The following is a 7,962-nucleotide window of genomic DNA, read 5'->3' as shown; positions in this document are numbered from 1 at the left end:
GTAAATCACGTGACTTCTGTGTGGCCACCCCCACTCTGAACCCCTCCTCCTCCATCGCCGCCCCCTGTGAAAACAGACGCTGCCCCTCCACGCAGAAGCGTCGAGTGCCTGATGCAGCCTCTTCCTCCCAATCCTCATCTCTCCTGACCCCCCCCCCCCCCACCCCCCTGCTCCCGTTTCTCCGTTCATCTTCCATCCTTTTGCTCTTATTTACCATTATTGTTCTTCCCTTTCCCGTCCCGTGTCCCTTTATCATACATCACACCCTTGAATCTAACTCGCTTTACCGTGGCGTGCCACGGGTTTAAATAAAATTAGTTCGAAGGTACATACAGCACACACATTACCTCCAACTTAATTTTAATCAGCCACTCCCTACGCCACCTAAGACGTGTTTAGCTATCATCGGGCGCGTGAGGCGTGTACCCAATGCATCTGCACGTATTTGAACGGGGGATTGGCACAGACTGGAAGGGCATGCCGCTGTGGGTCTCGACGACTGGAGTGTGTGAAGGTCACGCTTCCAATTGAACTGCTGGACGGGTCTAATGCAACGCTTCCTGTGTTCATACGTACGGTCAGACCCGTCGGCGTTCTGCTTGAACGCAATGCTTGCACATGACGCCGTGGACACGCACGCGCCTATGGTCAAATCACCAGGAATGTGACTCATCTCGTCAAATCTCGGAAGCTAAGCGGACGTTTAGCCTGGTTCGCGTTATGGAAGGCGGCACCCACCATACATAACGGGGGTTTTAGGCTTCAAGTTTACGTGGTGGGCAACAAGGAGCACAGGACTGCATTGCAAAGTAATGGGAATACAATTCAATGTTGTGCTATACTTACATATTCCCACGTTTATGCTTCCCACCTTCATCAACCAGCGTGGTGAAGTATGGCCATATAACATCCCCCCCCCCGCCCCTCCCCAGGGAATTGGCATGAGAGGCTCTCAATGTATGTAAGCGTGTACACGTGTAACACCACGCCTGTCGTCAATGATCTGTGGTCTGCAGAGATTATAAATTGCACGCCGTGGGTCTCTTGCGGACGGGAAAGTCGCTAAACGCCGCGGTCTCAAGCCAAATGTCATTTCTGAGACTTTCCAATAAATTAGCAGGATGACATTGGAACCCGCCACCTGCAACACGCGACAAACATTTGTCCTTTACCCACCCCCACCACCACCACTCGCTCTCTCCACTTGCTTCCTCAACGCATTGTTTGAAAACGATTAAAACGGGGGACGAGTTCAGAGGCTGCGCGTGGTGGCGGGGAGGAAGGAGAATGTTGGGTTGTTTGTTTTAACGGTCGCGAAAGTTTGGTTGACATCCCGCCCCCTGCTGAGTGAAAACCATTCAGCATCAGAATATTAATGTAATTACTGGAGGAATCTGATGAGCTATAAAGCTCTTTTTGTTCGTTACAGATGTCCAGTAGGGGCGGGTAATTGAACGTTACAACAACAAACAATATAAAAACATGAAAGCCCAGATGCCGTCAATGCTTGTTAACTGAATATCGCCCGGACTGCAACCACGATGTACAGGCCGTGTGTGGTAGGCAGCAAGCGACGTGCTTATGGTAATGATGATGTGATGATGTTTACAGTTGATTCGAACAATAATATTTTTTATGATGATATGACGGTGGTGATGATCATTTCAGATAGTTGATGACATTGATGATATGACGATAGGGATTATGATGTGGCATAGGTGATTATAACAATAATCAAAATTAATGACGTGTTGGTTGATAATGATATCACGGTGGAGATGATGACGAAGTGAAATAGTTGATTAATTTGTTGACGATATGGCAGTAAAGATGATGCTATGACAGAGTTGATTAAGACGATGCTTATGAAAATGATATGTTGATAACGATGATATGATGGTGGTGATAATGACGATGTGAAATAGTTGATAACATTGATGATGACAATAATGATATGACAATGGGGGTTATGGTGTAACGTAGTTGATGGTGGCGATGATGATGATGAATATGTTGACAATTGTTATGATGCTGATACTATTGACGATGATGGTCACGACCAAGGTGCGACCGTGGTGGTTGTGTTCCTTGTAAGACACACACACACGAATACGTGAATACGCATTGTGAATTCTGCTACAAAATTATACATTTCCATCTCCAATTTGGGCTCAATTTCAAAATCCTAAGTAACCTTAGCCCAGCTATGATTTGGCAGCCGAATCTAACTATAGTGTGTTACTTCCACATTGTGTAAAATAATGCCACTTTCTCTTGTCCAATGTTCATAGGATCATCGGAGCTGCATGGCTATAGGCTCGGTGTGTAAAGTGTCCGATTGGCTGGTACCAACTACATCATTACGATCATTAATCATAATACAGTAATGATCATTATTATTATTTTCAAATAATAATAATTCGTAATAATAATCAACAGCAACAATATAATCAATACTGTCATATCATCATTGTGACACATTCATGATTATCGTCATCATTACAGTTTTCGAATTATAATTGTCAAATCTTGCTGTGGTTTTCTCACCTGATGATAATTGCCTGTGTTGCGGTCGAAACGTCGTGAGAATTGTATTGTTTTATATTTTTATTATTTTATTGTTTCCCTTCTACGTGGTGACTTTACCGAAAGAACCAAGAATATGTCAAATCATCGTCAACTCTCTCACACCATCAGCATCATCGCTGCGTTTCGATCGATTACGAAAGGGCTTCCCAATTGACCTCCGATTATCACGGTTGGACACGTACGGTGCGAAATAAGTTCAACATACACACGACGCAAGTATATGAGTGCGGCGTGTGTGTGTGTGGTTTTTTTTACGGGGGGAGCGGTAGTGTAGCGGTGGGCGCACGGCGCTGCGAACCCGTCCACCCGAGTTCGAGTCCCTTTATTTGGTTGACTCGGCACTGCTGGCGGAAGGTCCTCCACACGAAGGGAGCTCGAGAGGTCGCCGCTCAGAGGGCATTTGGTCTACTCTTCCACGCCGGCCAGGACGTCTTCGAAACGATTGGAGTTACGTACACTTTATCCCTGCCGATTGACTAGCACGTGGCGTTCAAAAACTGCTGGGTTTTGGACAGAGGCGGGCGGTGGTGATTTAAGAAACTCGCCGCATTGTTACAGCTACCACGCCGGGAGATGGAATCGAACCAGCGACCATCTGGATTGCAATTGCAGTGTGCTAACCATTACACCACACGGCATCGCCCCTTAATTATCATGGTTAATCCACTGCTGGCTGAAGATATCCCCGAAATCCACCACCACCTCTCACGTTCCTGCGATGTAATACTACTCCAGCCAACGGCGAGCACACAAACGGATTCCATCGCTCCATCTCCTCGGTGCGACGTACACTCTCGAACGCGTTCCCTTAATTTATCTGTCCCATCGTTATCTATAAAACAAGCAACAACAAAAAAAACACGAGTTATTTTTTGGGGGGGAGGGAGGGGGTTGCGTGTGCGGTGGGGGGGGGGCAGTGGATGGGAGGGGGTGCTGAGATGATGAGTAGGTGAAATGAGAGAGCCGTGGAAAATCATTTTGTAAGCGACGGTCTCGATCAAGCGGCGGGGTTAAACGGGACGCCGCTCCGTGCTGCCCGCGCGAGCTTCGTCCCCTTCTCCCCACATGGTCTCCCTCCTCCTCGCTCCGCGATCTATCGCATTTGGGACTCGCTCACTCAGTTAATGAGTGCGCTCACATTCCCTTCACGGACGGAGCGGCGGGAGGCGCGCGGGGACGGAAGGTTTCAGGGTGCGGGTGGGTGAGAGGGTGGGTGGGTGGGAGACGACAGCGAGGGATCAGGGTGTGGGTGGGTGGGTGGGAGACGGACGTTGGTGGGTTGGAGACTGCATTGAGGGATCAGGGTGTGGGTGGGTGGGAGATGAAGGGATTAGAGTGTGGGTGGGAGACAGGGGTGGAGAGCTCAGGGTGTGGGTGGGTGAAGTGCCTGCAAGCAGCACTTGCCCCAAGAGTCTGTTTAAGGCTATACGGCGGATCTTTGGGCGCATGGGAGACGGGCGTGGAGGTTGTCAGGGTGTGGTTGGGTGAGTGCGTGGAAGACTGAGTGGGAGACGGTTATAGAGGGATCAGGATTCGCGGGTAGGTGGAAGACGAATGGATACCAGGATGAGAGATGGGGAGGGAGACAAGGGGAGTGGGATACCGGAGTGGGATATAAGTAAATCGTTCCCACGCATCTGCCTCTTCTCTCCAAGATGTGACCATTTGGACCGCGTTCGTGAACACAAGGCAGATCTGAAACACGGTAGGACCAATACCTCTGCTGTTGCTGATCATTGTTTTAACGGTGTGGGCTCACACGAAAATGATTTTTCCAAGACGGAGGCACTCTGCAAACCTACCAGCTACCATCAGAGATTTGTTCATGAAGGCATCCAGATATATAAACACAGATACAACTTCAACCGAGAGGATGGGTACAAACTGAGCAATCATTGGAAGGACATTAAGTCTTAACTGACTGTGATATTTCCATCCTACCTGCCGATGTCAGCTGTTATTTCCGACTCTCTGTGGGTCTCTCTCAATGCCTCTCTCTTAGATATATCGTGCTCACATGTCCTTTGGATTGCACTCTCATGCCTTTGGATTGCACTCTCATGCTCACATGTCCTTTGGATTGCACTCTCATGCCTTTAGATTGCACTCTCATGCTCACCTGCCCTATGGATTGCACCCGTTGGGTTGCACTCTCATGCCTTTGGATTGCACCACTCTTCAATTTTACATTAACATGCTAATCTCTCACATTAACATAGCCACTTCCGTGCCCTCTTCGAGGAGGCCGCTCTCCTATCTTACATTAACACGCTAATTTCTCACATTAACATCACTAGCCCCGCCCACTTCTTTATGACCCTTGAGCTACACCCATTTCAAACCTTTTAAAACAGTCTGCCTCAGCAGCAGACCAGGCTTTCCCACCTGATAATGGACGCTTGTGTTGCGCCCGAAACGTCGTGATTTATTTTATTTATTGCCTACGTGACTTTACCGAAAGAACCAAAGAGTATGGATTCCTGCAGTCACGAAAGCTTCAAATCAAGACATTCATTGGCCGTCATTCATCCTACTTACTGCACTGTCGTGCTGCCAGCTCGTTGCCCTGCAGGGTGGCTCTAATCCCTGCCTGATCCACCAACCGTCACATCCAAGTTATTTGGTTCTTTCGGTAAAGTCACGTAGATAAAAAATAATGATGAAAAACAAAGTGAATAACACATCCAAGTTGCTGGATTTCACGTGCACTCCACCTCGCCCCGGGAGATCGTTCTATGAGAAGAACAACACAAATGAATGGAATCATGTGCGCAGACATCACCAGCTCCCTCCACTGGATCGTAACCCGAACCGTGATCGACTACGAGATGGCACTAGCCGGCTTCCACATCCTCCATGGACTCACACCCTGTCTATGTCTGTCATCTCCACGTCTCTCTCTCTCTCGCTGTCCTTCTGTCCCTTCGTCCGTGTGTGCGTTTCTTCATTTAGCCACGTTGTGCTACGACCCCGGCGATCCAAGTTCGATTCCCGCTCAATGCCACCAAATTCGGTGACGATTATCTGAACTGGTCCTGGGCATCCCCAGGCACGCCTAGAGGCATGCCCGGGCACGTCCAGTGGGGCATACTTAGGCATGCCCATGCATGCCCACAGCGGCATACCCAGGCACACCCAGTGGAGCACGCTTGGGCACATCCAGAGGCATACCTGGGCACGCCCAGAGGCATACCTGGGCACGCCCAGAGGCATACCTGGGCACGCCCAGAGGCATACCTGGGCACGCCCAGAGGCATACCTGGGCACGCCCAGAGGCATACCTGGGCACGCCCAGAGGCATACCTGGGCACGCCCAGAGGCATACCTGGGCACGCCCAGAGGCATGCCCATGGGCACGCCCAGTGGGGCATACCCAGGCACGCCCAGAGGTATTACTGGGAACAACCAGTGGGGTCATACATGGGCACGCCCAATGGCATGCCTCAGGGAGTGAGGCATGCCCAGGCACGACAAGAGGCATGCCTGGCCACGCCCAGAGGCATGCCTGGCCACGCCCAGAGGCATGCCCGGGCACGATCCGTGGGGCACGCACATGCGCGCACAGTGGAGCATGCTTGAGCACACCCAGAGGCATGCCTGGGCACACCTAGAGGGGCATACCTGGGCATCACTGGATGTACCAGACAGGACCCACAATTGTGACCTCTACTTAAAACCCAATCTCACATCACTGAATGTACCGTACAGGACCCACCAATGTGACCTCTACTTAAAATCCAATCTCACATCATTGGATATACCGTACAAGACCCTTCACTGTGACCTCTACTTAAAATAAAATCTCGCATCACTGGATGTACCTTACAGGACCCACAATTGTGACCTCTACTTAAAATCCAATCTCACATCACTGGATGTACCGTACATGACCCACCAATGTGACCTCTACTTAAAATCCAATCCCACATCACAGGATGTACCGTACAGGACCCTTCACTGTGACCTCTACTTAAAATCCAATCTCACATCATTGGATGTACTGTACCGGACCCTTCACTGTGACCTCTACTGAAAAGCCAATCTCACATCACTGGATGTGTAAAAACCGACAGCAGACCACTAACCTGACAGGGTGCGCGTGCAAACGGACAGTCAGAAAGTGTGTCCAGTCTTAAAAATGAGTACCTGGTGCCGTGTATGGAAACACCAGCACTGGGGAGACAAAGGCGGCCAGGTGTAGTGATGTCCACCCACCCTTGTGTGCCGTGTCGGCCTTCATACGTGTTCGCTAACAGCCCTTGCCCCAACAGTCTGGTACGGCTATACGGGTGGATCTTTGTCTTTCTCGGTCTCGGTGGTGTAGCGGTTGGCGTGCTGAGCTACGACCCCGATGACCCAAGTTCGATTCCCCTGGTGCCCTGCGTGTCAACGTCAGCACTGGGGAGACAATGGTGACCGGACGTGGGGTGCTGACCACACCACCCCCTCCTGTGTCGTGGACTTGCCCCAACAGTATATTAGAGGCTATACGGGGAACTTGTCTTTGTGTATGTGTATGTCAATACGAGATTACTTAAAGCAGTGGGGAGGGGGGAGCGGTGCCTGCAAAGTCCCTATTCGATTTACCATTCCATTGTGTCAATAACGCGTTGCTTGAAAGGACTTCCGCCGGTAGAACATATTGCATGTGTGTACCATGTTGAATTTCTTTCGTGCCGTACGTAGCCAACCGTGCTTATCGCAGGTGCAGGGAAGGACAGCTTACTAAACGCCATATTCTCGCGTGCATGGTGGCGAGCTAAATTAATTCTTACATCGCAGGACCGTGAGAGATGGCAATTTCTTGGGGAGGGGGGAGGCTTCATCCAGCAGTGGATAAGATCAATGATCACGAGCAACACATCCAAAGACATCAGCGTCAGCGCCGTCATAGTAAAATGTCATTGCACCGCGGTTACGTCACTCAAGCGCTATGGTAATGCGCCTGGACGTCACTGGGTGGTTCGGGTGATGATGGTTTGTGTGCACATCACTCCGGCGAATTTCTCTCGATTCCAAATCAACCACGGCAGATGTTTTCACCGGAAAAGGCTCAATAAACGTATACGACGGCAAAGATTCCCCCATGCAGCCTTTAACAGACTGTTGGGGCCAGAGTGCAGTTCGCGAACATCTATGAAGGCACGCGCGTCACGTGATGTGGTGGTGGGTGGCCAGCGCAACGCACGGCCGCCTTTGTCTCTCCAATGCTGATGTTTACGCACACGGTACTAAAGTATGGTGCTCAATTAAGGCTTCAGGACAGGTCACCGATGTTGGCTGCGAGCAGGAATTGAAATAAACACACACACGCACGCGCAATACAATATATTTAAAGAGAGGCGGAACACGACGCAAACACGTCTGAACATA

This window comes from Petromyzon marinus, chromosome 36 (assembly GCF_048934315.1).
Source record: "Petromyzon marinus isolate PM22_M1 ecotype Great Lakes invasive population chromosome 36, UKy_Petmar_22M1.pri1.0, whole genome shotgun sequence".
NCBI classification, from domain to species: domain Eukaryota; kingdom Metazoa; phylum Chordata; class Hyperoartia; order Petromyzontiformes; family Petromyzontidae; genus Petromyzon; species Petromyzon marinus.
This window is presented reverse-complemented; position numbering follows the sequence as displayed.